The following is an 18,984-nucleotide window of genomic DNA, read 5'->3' as shown; positions in this document are numbered from 1 at the left end:
GAATAAAATAAAGAAAATAGAATTAAAGTTTTTAAAAAATTAAAAAAATAAAAAAGAATTTGCTCATTCTGTATCCAAGAAAGGGAAAAGAAAGGAAGAAAGAAAGAAAAAAACAAAGAAAACAATTTAAGCAAAAACATAAGCAAAGAAAATGAACAAATGAAGGAACCAGCAAATACAATGAAACCCAAATGAGGTTATATCCAGTTTTCCCTAGAACTGAATCTTTAAAGTACAGTATAGTCCATCGATGAAGCAGGTGGAAGGATTTGTGCTGGTCTTCTGGAGGATGTGCCTGGAGGTTGCAGTTGGGCAGGGCTTGGTGTAATGGTTCTGTTCTCCACTTGGTGGTGCTGCTTAGCTTACTGGAGTGGATCCGTGTGTTTGAGTGCAAGTGGGTGTACAGGCAGGGTGTGTGCAGGGATGAAAATGCCCCCACCCAGCTCCCTAGTCTCTAGCATAGGAACTTTGCACTCTCATAGACCTGTGATCAAGCACCCCTCCTCTGTCTCAGGCCTCCGTCCATTCCAAGCTGTCCACCTGCCAGATGGTACCTCTCTCCAGAGTTTTATCTCAGATAGGTGTGTCTTCAAAACCCCACACTTCTGGGACCCCCACAGCTTGGTTCTGTGCTGATTCCCTGGGGGAGGGTCTTGCTGAGCAATGGCCAGGTATCAGCCTGCCCCAGAAATGTTTGCACAATTGTGCAGTGGCAAAGGTTCAGAGTTTATGGCAATCACAACACATACCTGGTGCCAGCTCTCACTGGACTCTTGCATCTTTGTCCTGATACCAGCAAACATGGCTACTCTCTGGGGTCTACAGACACCTTTGCCCCCAGGGAAGCCATATGGCCTCTACCAAATGCACTCCAAGCAGGAGAACCACTTATTCCAATGTCGCACATGGACTCCTGAGACCATGATGCCTGCTGCTGGGGTTTCGCCCTACTTCCTCACCAAAGCACTTGAGCTCTGAACCTTCAGACTCTGCACCCTACTGTTTATATACTGATGCTATTGAAACCTTCTCCTTTCTCCCCCACAATGGTTTTGGGAAACAGATTTCTTGTCCAGTCCCCTGCAAATGTTTTCACTCTTTCTCTCTTTTTTTCTAGCTACTTTTGGGAGAACTGCTTTTCTTTCATGACCTTGATGTACCACCTGCCCTGTTCTCTTTCTCTCTGTTCTCCCTCCACAAAAAGGGCTCCCTACCCTCACAGCTCTGTGGCTTTTCTCTCCCCCAATTCACCTCTCCACACCATGTACCTGCCAAGTTCTGTGGCTTAAATTATGCAGAATGTTTCATTAATCCTCAGATCAGTTTCCTAGGTGTTCCAAATGGTTTGATGCTGATCTAGCTGTGTTTCAGTGACAAGACAAATTCAGGGTCCCCGAGCTGCTTTGCCATCTTAACTCCTACATCTATTACTCTTTAAAAGGATAAGACTTGTTGTTAATGATGAAGAGACTCATGGGGCACCTGGGTGGCTCATTCGGTTAAGCATCTGACTTTGGCTCATGTCATGATCTCACGGTCCATGGGTTTGAGCCCCGTGTTGGGCTCTGTTCTGACAACTCAGAGCCTGGAGCCTATTTCGGATTCTGTGTCTCCCTCTCTTTCTCTGCCCCTACCCCACTCTCACTCTGTCTCTTTCTCTCTCTCTCAAAAATAAATACACATTAAAAAAAATTTTTTTTAAATAATGAAGAGACTCATTGCTTACAAAACTTTCCACAGAGTATTCAAATTCATTTATTTGGGGCCTGAAACAATTCTATTTTAGTTCATTTGCTTCTTAATGAGTTTAAACAAGCTGCACTTCTTTAAAGCCAATAAAACATTAAAAAGTAAAAAAAAAAAAAAACCCTACTAGTTCTCCAAACCATTTAGCATTCTGGTCCCTAAGAAATGTTTACCACCAATGCAAATCTCTAAATGGAATACCATCAACTCATAAAAATTATGTGACTAAGCATATATACTAGCAGGGAAATTTTTAAAAAAATAACAAAAACCAATATAACCAATAAAGTATATTGAAATAAGAATATGAATAGTACTACTTTTATTGTGGAGTTTAAACTACAGGGAAAAATGCAAATCCTATAATCCATACAAGAATCCATCCAATATCTACTGTAACTTATATAGTAGATCATGAATCTAACAGAGCTTGCTTGAAATATTTGGTGCCAACATTAGAAAGGCTCCATATATTCTAAATCTTTGGGTCACCCATTGTACAACACATCTTTGCTTTTCCTATATTTTCACAATCCCAGTCACTACCTACCAAACACAATCACTACCTTAGTGTTCAAACACACAAGTTCACACTTAGTGTTCACATCAGGTGAGGGCAGGCCAACTGATCCAAATCTCCTTTAGCATCAGTTAACCATTGATAAGAACTATCAAGGTCAAGGGAACCTGGATGGCTTATGTGATTAAGCATGACTCTGGATCTCACCTCAGGTCATGGTCCCAGGGTCCTGGGATTGAGTCCCTCTTTGGGGCAGAACCTGCTTGGGATTCTCTCCCTATCTCTCTACTCCTCCCCTGCTCTCTCTCTCAAAATAAATAAATAAACACTTAAAAATAAAATAATAATAATAAATAAAAGGGAGGCAGATTGAAGAACTGTCAGCCTGCACTATTGCCATAGCACTGCTACAGACTTACTAATAAGCATCATTCTTTCCCCTCTATGTAATTCTTTGTAAAGACACAAAATTGTTTTGTATTCATGTCCACTTATCTCACTGTGTACTACAACAAATCACCCTTCTCTTGAAGTATAAAATATGACCCACCTGAGTAGTGTTTAAGCATTTTTAAGCATAACTTTAAAACTTTTCTTAAAAAAATATTCCATCCTCCTGAAAATAAAAGGACTACTTTTACGCAGCTTTGGCATAACACATAATAAAACTTCCAGTGGGTCCAGGGGATGTGGACACTGACTGGATCACAGAAGCATGGAAGCTACTTTCCTATCTAATCAACACCTCCAAGGATGGTGTCCCTTGGAAACGGGGAAGACATACACTTTCCCTTGCCCCCACCCATAGTGGAGATGTCGAAGGGTAACAATTCTCCAGAATGGTCAGCGTCCTCTTACAGCATTCAATAACTATCATTATTTATTCTTATAATTTGGATGTAGTAATATCTTGCTTTACTAACTACCATTTGTCAACTGAGAAAAGAGGCAGAACTGAAGTAAAACAGAAACATTTATTTAGGGTCTTATAATTGCAATTTGAAACACAGATTCAGGTAGCAACCCAAATTGTGTCCCTTTAGGGAACAAAAGTTAAGGGCTCTTAAAGACAAAAGTAAATGCTTGTATATGTTTTTTACAAATAATTGTGATTGGTATTGCTGGCAGAAAACTAATCTCAGCTAAACAGAATTAAGACCATCACTGAGCAAAAGTCCATTACATTTGCAAGTTGCAGGTGTTTCTGAAGAATCCCTGGAGTATTCATAGTTTGGTTCTGTTCAAAGGTTCATGGTCCACCCACTGAGGACATTAATAAGGCCCACCTCCTTAATGGCCTCCTGGCTCCATTTTAAAATCCCTTGACATAAATCACCCCATTTTGTTTCACCTTTCACTCATTTCAAATGATAAGAAGTCATATTTGCCACATATTTATACTTCTAATATAAAAAAGACAGGATATTTTTATTAAACAATTTTTAAAGTTTATTTATTCTGAGAGAGAAAAAGAGAGCACAGGAAAGGTAGAGAGAGAATGATAGAGAGAGAATCCCAAGCAGGGTACACGCTGTCAGCATAGAGCCTGCACTGGGCTCAAACTCATGAACTGAGAGATCATGACCTGAGCCAAAACCAAGAGTCAGACACTTAACTGACTGAGCCACCCAGGTGCCCCAAAACTTAGAATGTTTTCAGTCACTAAAATTGTATCGTATAGCTATCAGGTCACAGGCAATACTTGTTTCTTCCTAATGGTCCCTTAATGCTAAATTTTATTAACATTAGATTATTACTTATAATGCAAAAGCAGGGATGAACAGAGTAGTACAATTTTCTATTTCCTTTATCTCTTCTTTTATTGCCAATAAATTTGTATTTAGAAACCCAGTTACTATATTACCATTGCTATTTCAAAATCAGTTGACAAAAATAGAAATAGATGTTCTCTCCACACAAGTTCTATCAAAGTATCATTCTATCTTCACCATTGATTAAATCACACTTCAATCAAAATAACTAATTTCAACTAACCAAAACTGTTAGTAATTTTCTACCTTAAATTCAACTAGTGTTAGTTACCAGTATAAAGCCTAGACATCCAAGTTGGCTGTTTAAAATAACGGTAAACAAGATGGCTAACTGACACATGAAAATATGCTCAACATCACTCATCATCAGGGAAATACAAATCAAAACCACAATGAGATACCACCTCACACCTGTCAGAATGGTTAACATTAACAGCTCAGGCAACAACAGATGTTGGCGAGGATGTGGAGAAAGAGAATCTCTTTTGTGCTGCTGATGGGAATGCAAACTGGTACAGCCACTCTGGAAAATGGAAAAGAGGTTCCTCAAAAAATTAAAAATAGAACTACCCTACAACCCAGCAATTGCACTACTGGGTGTTTATCCAAGGGATACAGGTGTGCCGGTTTGAATGGGCACATGCACCCCAATGTTGCTAGCAGCGCTAGTGACAATAGCCAAAGTATGGAAAGAGCCCAAATGTCCATCGACGGGTGAATGAATAAAGAAGATGTTGTATATATATACAATGGAGTATTACTTGGCAATCAAAAAGAATGAAATCTTGCCATTTGCAACTACATGGATGGAACTGGAGGATATTATGCTAAGGGAAATAGAGAAAGACAAATATCATATGGCTTGGAACTGGAGGGTATTGTGCTAAGCGAAATTATCCAGAGAAAGACAAATATATACTTCACTCTTATGAGGAATTTAAGATACAAAACAGATGAACATAAGGGACAGGAAGCAAAAGTAATATAAAAACAGGGAGAGTGACAAAACCTAAGATACTCTTAAAAACAGAGAACAAACAGTTGTTTGCTGGAGGGGTTGTGGGAGGAGGGATGGTCTAAATGGTAAGGGGCATTAAGGAATCTACTCCTGAAATCATTGTAGCACCACATGCTAACTAACTTGGATGTAAATTAAACAATAAATAAATTTTAAAAAAGATTATTCCTGTTCAGATGACTCACCTAAAGAAAAATAAACAAATAAATAAAAATAAAAAATAATGGTAAACAAGTATTCCTAAAGACCTCAGTATACTTAGTGCCCATCCTACTGCCTGGCACACAGCAAGCACTGAGTAGATGGGTGTGGGTAGGCTGACAGAGAGCAAATGATGAATGGACAGAATCAGGTAAGCAGGTGAGGAGGAAGAAAAAGCAGAAGGTGAGAAAGAAGACCCAAAGGGTCCTTAAATCCAAGAAGCATATGTGAAATGATACAGGTAGTAAGTATGGAGACATGCAGACGGGGCCAGTTAGGTCTAGCTAGTAAAGATATGAGAGGATATAGGAGTTCAGTCAGCCCTCTCAGACACTAAACCAGGAGAGACAAGTAGTGTGCTCCAAGAGTGTCTGCACTGTGTCAGCCAGTAGAGTTTGGCTGCTGTGCCCTCCAGGCCTGTTGGGCTCAGGCCAGTCTTCCCAACCTGTAGAACCCCCACAGTGGGCAGTGCCCACTGCCTGAAAATCTTTCTGAAATGGCACCTTTAAACTGACACAGTTACCCCCCACTTGGACTGGCTGCCTGATGGGGTCCCAGGCTTACCAGTAATCAAGGCTATCAGCTGTTACCAGAAGGTATCTCAATCCATTTCACACTGCCATGAGAAGGCAGTCCATATTCCTCCAGTTGTGTCATCAGGGGGAATATGCACATTTGTGCAAATTAGCACTTAGAATTAGGCAGTGGTCAGGTCCCCCAAGTAACTCGCTAATGGAACCTAGCCTCTCCCTACAGATGCCCTGGTTCAGATCCCAGACTCCCCTGACCTGTGCCACCCATGCATGTGTAGCATGTATTCTGTCAGCTGTCCTTTAGCTCTTGGGGCCCTCCAGGTCTGTTGGGCCGAAGCTGGTCCCCAAAACTTGCATATCATTCAGGGTGGACAGTGCTCATTTCCTAAAAATCTTCCTGAGATGGCAGCTTTAAACTGGAGACTGTCAGTACCCATTTGGACTGGCTGCCTGATGGTGTCCTGGGCTTACCTACAGTAATCAAGTCTCCCTGGTATGCCTTAATAAAGGATGACCCAGCTAACTGGCTGCGCTGATGCTGGCAATGCAGTACAATTTCTTCCATCCCAGCCTTCAGCGGTAATATGCACATGTGTGGAGAGTAGAGCTTGCAGTTAGGCACACTCTTGGCCTTGCAAGAGCTGGATCCTGAGACCTGGCCTCTATAGACCCTTGCCTGTTCCAGATCCCTGCCAGCCCTAATGCCCAGTATACACTCCTTCAGCAGGTCTTGGACACTGGGGACCTCCAGGCCTGGGGAGTTGATGCCTGGTTCCAAATGACTGCATGGTCTATAGGGTGGTGGAAGCCCAGCCACCCAAATCACTCAGGCAGCAGTTGTAAATTGGTGACAGTCGGTCCTGTTAAGATTCCAGGTGTCTCTTATTGGAGGATTCACCAATAAGAGGATTCCTGCCTCACATTAAGAAGTCCACTATCCTCCAGCTCTGCCTACAGGGGAAATGGGCACATTTGTCCATCCTAGGGCTTGTGAATGGGCGTACCCCTTGTTCCCCCAAAGCTATCTCCTGTGACCTGCAATCTGCAGACTCTTGCCCTGTTCCAGCTCCCTGGCAGCCCAGACCTGCATAAACCACTATGCTCTGTTCATGTTCCTTCAGGAGGTCTTGGTTAGATAAGGTGCTCCACTCCTGTGCATCCAGGGCCTGAATCCAAACACCTGCATAGTGGTGTAGTGGGAGCTCACCTCCCAAAAATTTTTCTGAGGCAGTGAAACTGCAGATTTGCCACAGTCAGTCCCCATTTGGACCTGCAGCCTGATCTGGTCCCAGGTGTCCCTGTACCACGGCTCCCGGGTGTCAGTTATTAGAGGAAATAACAGCCAGCCACCCAGTCCTGATCCGAATAGTCACTGCTAAGGTGGAAGATGCTGGGCTTCCAGGTTAGAAAAGGGTTTCACAGGTCAAGCAGGCCTATGTCTGTGCCTCATTCACATACGAAGCTTGAGCCCTGTGGTCAGAAAAAAAAGTCATCTCCCAGCCCAAGTGATGTCCATGGCTACGTCTGCCTTCTCCCAGGCCACGCAAAAGGGACCAAGGCTTGAGTGCTCATCCAAGGCTTGTCACTAACTGGCCCTATGGCTTTGGCTGGCCCCTCAGTCTCTGTGAACCCACCACTCCTCATCTGTAGGAGGTGGCATTAGACTCAGGGGATCTCTGAGCGCCCAGCTGCCTTGCCCCTCCCTCTCCTCATTAAGTGAGCTGGACATGAACTTCACAGGGGACTTCCCTGCACTGTGACCTCTCTGTCCTACAACAGGCTGTTTCTACATGTGCATGTTTCATGCTAGGCGCTTCTGTTCCTGGGAGTTCAAAGAAGCCATCATTTTGCTCTAAGTGAACTGAGGAGTGAACTGGCTCCCGAAGGGGGAGTGTGGGATCCGGGCAGTGGCTCTGAGCAGGGCCATCATCACCTGAGGTGGTGGGGAAGCTTTCACTCTAACCCAGTGGCACCAGAGGCTCCTCAGGACAGCAGCCCCTCCCCTCAGCTCATCCTCCTGACGAGCTGTCACTGAGCACCTGGCCCTGCGACCACCCAGCTCTCACTGCAGCTCAAGGAGCCACCAGCAGGGCCTGACAATGAACTCACCCTGTTGCATTTTTGTCTCCAGGTGAAGTCCCCGAGGGCTCTGCCAGGTACCCCAGTCTTGTGACCCTTGCCTTCCAGGAGTCACTCAAGAGGAGAAGCCTCCAGAGGTCCTTCAGGCAGCAGGAAGGATGGGCCCGCCCCCTTGTTGTGCAGATCCCACCTGCTGAGGAGACCTGGGCCCCACTCCTCCACACCTGCTGGAGGGTCCAGGAGTCACAGGTGTGGCCTGGTGCAGGAGGGCGAAAGGCAGAGAGCCTCTCCTACAGTTAAGGACACCATCAGCCAGGGTGTGCTTGGTCCAGTCATGAGCAAAACATACATATGAATAGACACTTTTCCAAAGAAGACATCCAGAAGGCTAACAGACACATGAAAACATGCTGAACATCACTTATTATCAGGGAAATACAAATCAAAACCATGATGAGATATCACCTCACACCTGTCAGAATGGCTAAAATTAACAACACAAGAAACAACAGGTGTTGATGAGGATGCGGAGAAAGTGGAACCCTCTTGCACTGCTGGGAATGCAAACTGGTGCAGCCGCTCTGGAAAACAGTATGGAGGTTCCTCAAAAAGTTAAAAATAGAGATACCCTATGATCTGGAAAAATAGAGCTATACCTATGAACTATTAGGTATTTACCCAAAGAATATAAAATTACAGATTTGAAGGGGTATATGCACCCCAATATTTATGGCAGCATTAACAATAGCCAAACTATGGAGAGAGCCCAAATGTCCATCGACTGATGAATGGCTAAAGAAGATGTGGTGTGTGTGTGTGTATAATGTAGCCATCAAAAAGAATGAAATCTTGCCAATTGTAACAAAGTGGATGGAGCTAAGTGAAATAAATCAATGAGAGAAATAAAATACCATATGATTTCAATCATATATGGAATTTAAGAAACAAAACAGGGAAACATGGGAAGCGGGGGAAGAGAAGAAAAAGAAGCCACAAGAGACTCTTAACAATAGAGAACAAACAGGGTTGATGGAAGGAGGTGTGTGGGAGATGGGATAGATGGGTGACGGGTATAAAGGAGGGCACTTGGGATGAACACTGGGAGTCCCTTTTGCTGTATGATGTAACATATTCACAGGTCCTGGGATGAGACTGGGGACCTCCTAGGCAGGGGGCATCATTCTGCCAACCACCACACTATCAACTCAGGTGACAACTAATGTTGGATGCCCCCTACCCCCAAATCTTTTTTTTTCTAAGTTTTTTAAAAAAATTCTTATTTATTTTTGAGAGAAACAGAGACAGCATGAGTGGAGAAAGGGCAGTAAGAGATGGAGACAGAGAATCCCAAGCAGGCTCCACACTGTCAGTATAGAGCCAGATGCTGGGCTCGAACTTACAAAACCGTGAGATCATGACGTGAGCCAAAAGCAAGAGTCCAACACTTAACTAACTGGGCCAGCCAGGCGCCCTTTTCTAATTTCAGCAATTTAGTAAAAGTCAAATACACGTCAAGGCACAAGGGAGACAAAGGCAAATCAGAAACCAGAGCGCGCGGGACAGGACCATGAAATTGCCCCAGGACTAGACTCTTCCGAGTAGGTGCTGCTTTGTTTTCCAGACCTGGCTTTTCTCCACGGAAGGCGGACTTTGCTGGCGGAAATCTCCTCCAAGGGGAAGCGCGCAGCGGGGGAGGAAGGGAAGGCGGAGGCAGAGTGGGGCGCCGGGAGCCCACTAACCTCGGCTGTGACCTCTGGGGGCGGAGGAGGGTCTAAGTGAGTTCAAGGCAGGTTTTCGTGGACCCTCCCTCGCCTCAACCTAGGGATCCTGGTGCGCCTCCCCCGGGCGGCCACGAGGGGGCGCCGCGGCCCCGCCCCGCGAACGCACCTGTGCAGAAGCAGGCCGCGGCAGCTCTCAGCCCGCAGGTGTGGGTTCGCGCGCCTAGAGCTGCCAGACGTTCGGTTCCCCCAGCGCGGGTGTCCAGGCACGGGGGGACGGGGGGACTGGCTTGGGGGCTGAGCCCCTCAGGTGGAGTCACCGCATTGTGTCTCCTTCAAACCGGGCTCTGAGCAGAGAGAGAGCGCGAGGTGTGTGGGCGCTTCTCCAGCTGAGGGACGTCCTCCCTCGTGTTTCTCTCAGGCGAGCGCAGTCGGCCTGGTGCCGGGCGCCGCGTGAGCGCCCCGACGGGCGGAGGGGGCGGGGCGGGAGCTGCAGGGAGAGGGAAGACGAGCTGTAAGCAAATCAGTGTGGAGGGGAGAAGACGGAGGAGACCCGCAAGGAGAGGAAGGAGGCGGGGGGGCGGGAGGAGGAGGAGAAGCAGCAGAGTTGAGATCCCGGTGGGAGGGGAGCTGGGGTCAGGGAGACCGGGTGTGTAGAGCTGGGTGGTGCGGAGAGGGGCGGGGAGTGAAACGGGGTGGTTGTATTCTGAACGGGGCGTGGCCTTATGTAAATGAGGCCGCGGTGGGCGCCGTTCCGGGAGGTAGAATTCCACAGGCTGTGGAAATGCCCGAGCGGTTGCTCGGCTTGTCTGAGGAAGACGTGTGTGGGGTGAGAATGGCTGAGACGAGAGTGGGTGCAGAGGGTTTGGGGGTGCGGGGAGGCAAGTGACCGTGTCTGTACAGTGTGAGGCCTGTGAGGCTGTATTGGGGCGGGTTGAGAACACAGTTCGTTTTCTTGGTAAGAGATGGCGAAACCAAGGACGCAGTACTTCCCAGAGTGAGGTTTTTTCACTGTGTTTTGCACTTCGTGATCCCTGCGTAGTTTTCTAAATGTGGGACTGTCCCAACTGCATTCGCGCTTTCTTATGGTAATCGGTGTTTAAAGTGTCGGATGCGTTTTGGTGTTTGTTTTGCCGTGTATGTGTTTGGTTTGTTCTTTTAATTCAAGTGTTTTACCTCCCAGTGTCAGAGATCCTTAGTGAGTAAGCACCAAAATGGTCCTTCTCCTCTACTTTTGTTCACTTGTTCGCTTACTTTTAGTTTGTGATTCATTTTCAATTTCTCATTTGCTTTATGTAGAGGATAATTTAGAGTAACGTTCAGGACGGAGTTTGTATTTAAATGATTCAAGTTCGTTTCAACCTTGTCTTTGGTAAGGAGATTTTACATTTTTGCATATTTATTTTTGGGGGTAGTAGTGCTGGCTGGCCCAATGCGCGGGTGCGGGTCAGTTTTAGGGTTGGAAGTAAGGAGCCAAACGTTTGGCGGGGGTGGTCAGGCTGAACCACGTCTCAGGATCCCCTCCTACAGCTCCATCCCGGGGTGGAAATGTCATGGCGAAAATGTGGCTTCCACGGGGAGATCTTTCCTGTTGGTCACTGGCCCCCATCCGATCTTTCAGACATCCTTAGGGCCAGAGCCCTGGCCAGAGTTAGGGTTAGGTCCCAGGAGGCCCCAGGCGCCGAACCCCCTCAGTGCAGTGGTCTCCCCGGGGGGCTGAGTGGAGGACACATGGGAGGTTGCGGGTCAGGCTTTGTCTCCGCCCTCAAGGGCCCATCTAGAGTGTGGGTCACGCGTAGGTCGGGCCTCATTTTCCTCCTGGCTCAGTCGATGACCCTGCTTTGGAAATGTCATGGAGATCTTCCCAATTCCACGCTGAATCATCCCGCGCTGGTTTTGGGGGGAAGGGGTAGGGAGAGCGACTGGGGAAGAGGGGAGGGGGAAGAGAGGCCTGTTGCGTCATGAATGGGGCGTGACCTTATGTAAATCAGGCGGTTCTGGGCGGTAGAATTCCTGGGGCTGTGGAAGTCCCAGAGCTGTTGCTTGGGTTGTCTGAGGAAGACTTGTGTGGGGTGAGGATGGTTGAGACGGGAGTGGGTGCAGAGGGTTTTGGGGTGCAGGGAGGCAAGTGACCGTGTGTGTTCAGTGTCAGGCATGTGAGGCTATGGGGGTGGGAGGAAATTGCGGTTATGCTACCCAGTCAGGACAGATACTACCCCTGGAGGTAGTTTTTCTGTGTTTCTTCATTGCGTTTTGTTGTGCCAGTTATTTCCCTAAAGGTGGGCAACTTGGTTGTGTGTCTTGTGACAGAAGTGTGCTGAGTTTATGCTTTTTTTTTTTTTTTTTTTTTTTTGGTTGTTAGGGATTTGGAGATCAAACTTGGTTCTGTAAAGTTGTTGAATTTCTTTGTTCTGTTTTATTTTAATAAAAATAAAGCCTTTGGGTATATATAGCTCTTCCCCCCTTTTTTCTTTTTGTAGTTTTCTAATTACTTTTTGACAGTAAAGAAAACGGGTTCACTTTTAGGAGGAAAAAAAGTGTAACTTTGGTGAAGTTGTTGTGTGTCTCTTCCCAGAAAAGAGAAGTTAGTTGGGGTTGGCTGTTACCTGTACAACAATCCCCAGAAAACTCAAGACAAAACCCAGACTTCCCATCAGGCCACAGCATTTGTGTTGGGCCTTCCTTAAAAGACTTTCAGGAGAATACGATTTAATGAGATTGACACACCTCTAAAGAGGTATGGCAATTCTGGCCACATGGACAAAGGATGGGTTTTCACCATCAGCTCTGGGACAAAAGGTGGTGGGCCCTGTGCTTGCTCTCAGGCTTAAGTAAAAACTGTCCTTACAACCCTGCATTGATTTGTAAATATATGTTTTAAGGGTTTTCTGGCTTTACGTTTTCACTGGGGCTGTGGCTTTTACTCTGTAAAAGTCTCTATTGAGAATTTACATTGATGGTTTCCAACTTTGGTTTTCACTTAGGGGAACCACACCATTATGGACTCACAGAAACTGGATTTACTCTCTTGTCTATAACAACAAAACAAAACCACACAAGATATACAAAATGCCGATTTCCAAGAGACTGGGCATCAGGCAAAAGAGGACGGCAATTCCAGACACTTGGAAACACACAGGTCAGCCAAGCCCTACACAACATATGTGCTGCCTTGAGAGAGTTTCCAAGTAAGGTGCAGGGAGGGGAAACTGAAGAGGAGCCCAGTGTACTATGTAGAGTTGAGGACACTGAGCTGCGAGTCCACAGGACGATGTGGTGGGGAGGGCAGAGCTGTGAAAGTCAATTAGCAAGAGCTGTTGGGGGGCCCTAAGTGTGCAGCACAGTCCTGCTCTGTGCCTCCATGGGCGCCAACTCCAGCAAGTCAGGGAGCAATCTTGTGAAAGGATTAGAGGGAACAGAGCCTGTACATCAGCACTGGAAATACAGCCTGTTGCCAACAGATAGACTGGGAAAAGTAACCCCCCTCACTCACGAGGCAGGAGGACTCAGGGAGGTCTTGCCACAGTGTTGGGAACTCCTAATTAGCCCTCTGCTGAGCACTGCTCAGGACCACTGAAAAATCATTAAAGTAACACTAGACATGATCAAACTGTTTCCAAGTAACTGAATTGCATCCTTGATCAAAGCTCAGGATTATAGAAAACACAAAAATATCCAGCAACCAAACAAGGTAACATTCCCACTGGCCATTCCATCCAAGATTTTGAGGTGTGCAGAGCAACAGGGGAAATGACCCTTAATGAGGAGACAGTTCAATCATCTGAAAATGACCCAAAGCTGACACAGGTATGAGACTCACCAGAGGAGGACATTAAGGTGTTTCTTATAATTGTATTCCATGAGTTCAGAATGTTCAACAGGTAAATGGAAAGTGGGAAAAAGACCCAATCTCACGTTAAGCGATGAAAACCGCAATGCCTGAAGAGAAGTGTACTGCAAGGGGTTGACAGCAATAGAAAATGCAGAAGAAAGACATTTCATAGGACTTGTTTTGAATCTGCAGGCCTTGTCGATTAGTATTGCCCCCTTCACTCCATTAGAAAACACAGAAGAAAAACATTTCATAGGACTTGTTTTGAATCTGTAGACCCCGTTGGTTAGTATTGCCGCCTTCACTCCATAAAATCTAATCCGTGAACACAGGATGTCTTGCTATTTCTTTAGTTTTCTCTAATCTCTTACAGCAGTGTTGTATAGTTTTCACTGTAAAAGTCTTTGCTTCCTTGAATCAGTTCATTTATAGATATTTTATTGTTTGGGGTGCTATTGTAAGTGCAATTGTTTTCTTAATTTCCTTTTCAAATTGGTCTTTGTTGGTGTAGAGAAACACAACTGATTTTTGTCTATCTTGTCCTCTGCAACTTTATAGAATTAGTTTATTGACTCTAGCATTTTTGTTTGTGAAGTACTTGGGATTTTTCTCTAGATAGGAGGATGCCTTCCACAAATAGAAATAATTTTATTTATTCCTTTCCACACTATTTTTGCTCAACTTCAATTCTGAAAGATATTTGGGCTGGGTGTGGAAGCCAACAACCGCCACAGGCCACCCCTGGATTTTTGGGACCGAGATGAGCAGTGACAGGAGGTTGCCTATTCTGGGTCACCTCAGCCCGGGGTCTTGGATGAGCACACACAGCCTGGCCAGGGAAATAGAGTCCTTGTTCTTTGCAACCGCCTCAAATGAGAAGGACCAAAAGACCCCTTGAGGCTCCTACAGGGAGGGTTCCTGCCCCTCCCCGACCTGGGAATGGCCCAGAAGTGAGAAGTCAGAAAAGGGAAGGGGCTGGGGTGGCTGCTGACTCCAGGCCGTGGGGGGCCCCTGAAAGCTGTGCCTAATTCCACCTGTAGAGAGCAAAATGGGATCTCTCACTCAAGCAGGGGCCTGGGTCAAGCAATAACACAAGCAGTTAAATATATTGCAGCTAGGAGGTACTGCTAGGACCAGCATCAGCTGACACCCCAGAACTGACAATAATTAGAAACAGAGGAGGGGGCAAGACTGATTAAATCCCTTTAAAAAGGAGAGGATTTTTACAGCAAACTGTCAGACTCTTCAGACATGACCTCTCTATGTCAGACCACTTCAAAAAGGCAGCTACTGCTGAAGGCTCTGCCCAATTGATCCTCAAACAGAACTGCGATCCTTCACTGCTTAAACATAATAAGCAATAAGTGGCATGAACTGTCCTGGACCGGACCAAGGCCAGAGGACTGCATGCCCACAGACTGGCTTCTACACTTTCTGTCATCTTCTTTGTTGTATGGTTTGTCTTATGTTCTGCTCTCTGTGTTGGGTAAGAAGCCAAGTTTAATCACTTTGTGAAATGTCATTGAATTTGGAACCCTGAAATTGCTTTATAATAGTGATTAACTTTGCTTTATGATCGAATAAAGCTGACATCGTGGAAAGACACTATTCTGTGTGTGCGCCTTATTAGTGTGTGCATGACACTACCTCACCCTCCTGCTCCTTGGGCAGAAAGGGGAAGCCACCAAGCCCAAAAGGCAGAACCACACACACTTGCATAGGGAGCTCTTTCTCTGTTATAATTTGAATTCAAACCCAAGCTACCAAGGTTCCAAACCCCACACCAGCTATACCATGACCATTACATGCCCCCATGACCTGCGGTGCTATAGTGGAATCTCAGCATTTGAGGTCAGTAGCAGCTAGAATTGAACCAGTCTCCCTGCTATAGTGGAATCTCAGCATTTGAGGTCAGTAGCAGCTAGAATTGAACCAGTCTCCCTCTCTACCTTCCTTCCTCCCTCTTTCTCTCCTCCTTCCCTCCCCCTTCACTCTGTCCTTTCTCTGTCCCTTTCTTTCCCTCCCTTGCTCTCCCTCTTCCTCCTACTCATGGTTGCCTACCCTCACCTTCTTTCTCCTCTTCAACTTTCCCTTTTACTCCTCTCCTTGCCACCAACACACTCAGACTGAGGCTGCTGCACTGCCGTGTTCGGAATAGGAAACCCGTTGTCTTTCCAGGTGAAGCCCTCTAGACATCTATAGAACTTTTACCTGGTTCTAAACAGCTGCTAGAATAAAGGTTGTTAAGAGCAGCCAATTTGAAAGACTTTTCACCTGACCCCATCCCAGGGTTCCTCTAAGACTGAAGACTTAAGAGTCCGCAGTAGAGCTCTTAGTACTCCACCCCAGGCCCCATGGCAGAATGTATCCTTCATGGGTGCCTACCTGGTGACAAGCCCTGCTCTGGCCACTTGGTGAGCAAACCCTAGGTCATTGCACCATGAAGCCTCCATTGGAGGCCTGCGGGTGGTGCAGTGGGGGCACAGCTGGTTAGTTCCTTCCCATCATGGGGCCCATGCACCCCATCTTGGGGAGACTTGCTGTGAACAAAAAATGGATGAAAGCCGACCAAGAATGGGAAATGTGTGACTTCAGCCTCAGAGGCTACTGGTCTCACCTGGAGCTCACCTGCTTGCAAGACAGTTCAGAGGGCTTGCAAGGTAGGGAAGGCCTTGGGCCCAGGATTTCAATTCACAGTCCCCAGGTCACTCCCTGAAAATGACCCTGAGGCAGCAGCTGCAAACTGGCGACAGTCAGTCCTATTTGGACTTGTTGCCCGATCAGGTCAAGTACTCTTCTGAATCAGAGAACCCAAGGGTCTCTTACTGGAAGAATCACTGCCTAGCTGACCTCTACTGCCCTGGAAATACAGTCCAGTATCTTCCAGCTTTGCCTTCAGGAAAAATATGCTCGTTTATGCAAATTATGCCTTGAGATTAGGCATATCCCTTATCACCCTAGACGCTGATCCTATGACTCAGCCTACCTCACCAGATTATTAACTCCTCGAGAGCAGGGGTTCTCATATTTACTCAGTCCTGGATGATAAGCTTTGCATTTGAGACATCTGATAAACATTTGCAGAATTATACGTGCCTGCCTTGGTTTTGACGGAACACACGCTTAGAAGATTACTTCCTGTAATTGAGAGGTTGTGCCTCCCAGGAGAGTGCAGAAAAGGAAAGAAAAGAAGTGGGAGGTGCAGTGGACAGGGATGTGGGGAGGCCCGTTTGGAATTACTGCACAGCATGCTGCCCCCTTGTGGCCTACCAGCTACAGGTCAGCCCATGACATTCCTTGGATCCCAATTCTTACACTTTTGGCTCTCAAGACCCTTTTACACTAAAAAAAATATTGAAGATACCAAAGAGTTTTTGTTTATGTGGGTTATGTGTATTAATACGTATAATATCAGAAATTTTAAAGTCAAAATACTGATTCACTTACACTAGTGTACTAAACCCATATTAACACATTTTTAAATGAAAAATACTATTTTTTAAAGCAAATGGGTGGTATCACTTTTTACATTTTTGTATACCTCTTTAATGCATGAGTTAAAAGAAGACTCCTGAATTCTCATATTCATTTCTGCGTTCAATATGTTTTCTGTGTTGTTTTGGTTGAAGATATGAAGAAAATCCAACCTTACACAGATAAGTAATTGGAAAGGGGAGGAATATATTAATAGTCTTTAAAAATCAGTGTGGATATTCTTCTTTGATAAGACACCAAAACTCAACAAGTAGAGGTTTCTTAAGGTTAGTTGCAATGTAGAATCTGAAACCATATCAATGAGTCCTTTGTATTCTGTTACATTGAAATCCATTGTCTATTGTGAAATTTGAATGGGTCTTTATTCAGGCATCATTTTGTAAGTTCATATATTGGTCACTGAAAAATATTGATTCACTTACTTTATCCACCCTTTCCAAATGCTGACACATTTCAATCTTTAATATGTACATATATAAATCAGATAAATTAATATCATCACTGATCTTATCAGAAAAGTCTTAAAGTATTGGGAGACTGTCAAACTCATGATAGCCAACACAAATTTTCCAAAAGTCTAATTTTTGTTTGAAAGCTCCAATTTCATTATTGCTAACAAATTTCATTCGTTGTTTTCCTTGAAGTAAAAGGTACACTCTGTTCATTTTTGAGATGTCTGAGATATATATAGATAGATAGATAGATAGATACACACACACACACACACACACACACACACACACACACATGAATATCCATGGTTTGGCTGTTAATTGTTCTTTCAATATACTTGAAATGGTGCTACATGAAAAAAAGTGGCTAGTTCAGCTCACCATGCAGTCACACAAGAACTTTTCCCTGAGACAACTATGTTCAGAGAACATTCAGGAAAGGAGCTGCTCTGGCCAAGAGAGGTGAGTGTGGCTGGGGAGGATAACTGGACCTGAGTCATTCAGAACTTAGCATTTTAGTCCTAAATGCACAGAACCAGAGAGGGACAGCCCACATTCTTTCTCCCTCCTGATGCCATCATACAGAATGGGCCCCTTAGCCCTAAGTATTCGCTGCCTGGGTGCTACTTGCTTCCTCTTGGCAGCCACTGCCTAGTATTCCCATCCCTCCTTCACCAGCCAAGATTCCAATCCCATCCCTGACGTTCTCATTTGCAGGCCCACCTGCAGAAGGGGACCAGTCTCCTCAACTGTGGAACTGGATGCCCCAGAGGTGAGCTTCTCATTGCAAGAACTTTATTACTAGTCAAGGTGGGGATATAGCAGAGGTAAGGAGAAACAGCAAGTCAGCAAAGTTTGGGAAACTGATGGGGTCCCTATAGTATTATCCCAGACTACAGCTAAAGTAGCCCCCTGCTCTCTTTCACACTGCTCCTGGGGCCTTTCTCCCCAGCCTTGGGTCTTGTCGGTTAAATGGGGAGAATGGCATTTGGAAGTGGTTTATTTGTGCGACACCCCCTTGAGGGGGCTTTTCCAGTTCCCACAGTCCTGAGAGCAAGACTGCAGTCCCACTAAGGGCCACCTGTCTGGATTTGGGGCATTCCCTCAGAAGGGTCCTTTCTGCAGTCTCAGGAGGCTGCCCCCACCCCCTGGGAGGTGAGAGCCATGCAGGTCCTTGCAGAGATACTCCCCTCATGGGAAGTGAGCTTGGAGTGGGTGAGGGACCAGGTGCTCTTGGTGGGGCTGGTGGATGCATGGGCCAAAATAAGTACTAGTGATGATAGCACATTGTGGATATCCACATTGTGGATAGCACATTGTGCCTTCTGGAATGTACCTTTCTGTTCCTCTGCCTCCATCCTACCTGTGCAGGTGGCCCTGGTGGAAGGAGGGTGGGGCAGTGGCCCCCATCCACAACCTTGACACTCCTGGAGCAGGTCTGTCTTGTTGGGGATGAAAAGTTTTCCTCTGCCTTTCAAAGTTCATTAAATGGACTAAAAATTAAATTGACATGAGACAGATTAATAGGAGAAAATCAAGGAAAGCTTAAGAAATTGTATACTTCCTATATATACATGGCAGAGCCCCAGGAAAACTGAGTAACTCCCTGAAATGGCCA

At 45.7% G+C, this 18,984-nt stretch overlaps 1 long non-coding RNA gene across 2 annotated transcripts; it reads left to right on the top strand.

Annotated features, from left to right (window-relative positions):
* Positions 1-10,327: 10,327 nt before the first annotated feature.
* LOC128312099 (uncharacterized) lies at positions 10,328-15,025 on the top strand. Of its 2 annotated transcripts, none has more exons than XR_008290920.1 (2): positions 10,328-10,416; positions 12,572-15,025. It is a non-coding gene; the product is annotated as an uncharacterized LOC128312099 (long non-coding RNA). The 2 variants fall into 2 exon arrangements; XR_008290922.1 differs by lacking the exon at positions 10,328-10,416 and adding an exon at positions 11,606-11,659.
* The last annotated feature ends 3,959 nt before the right edge of the window (positions 15,026-18,984 follow it).

This window comes from Acinonyx jubatus, chromosome C1 (genome assembly GCF_027475565.1).
Source record: "Acinonyx jubatus isolate Ajub_Pintada_27869175 chromosome C1, VMU_Ajub_asm_v1.0, whole genome shotgun sequence".
Lineage (NCBI taxonomy): Eukaryota > Metazoa > Chordata > Mammalia > Carnivora > Felidae > Acinonyx > Acinonyx jubatus.
This window is presented reverse-complemented; position numbering and strand designations above follow the sequence as displayed.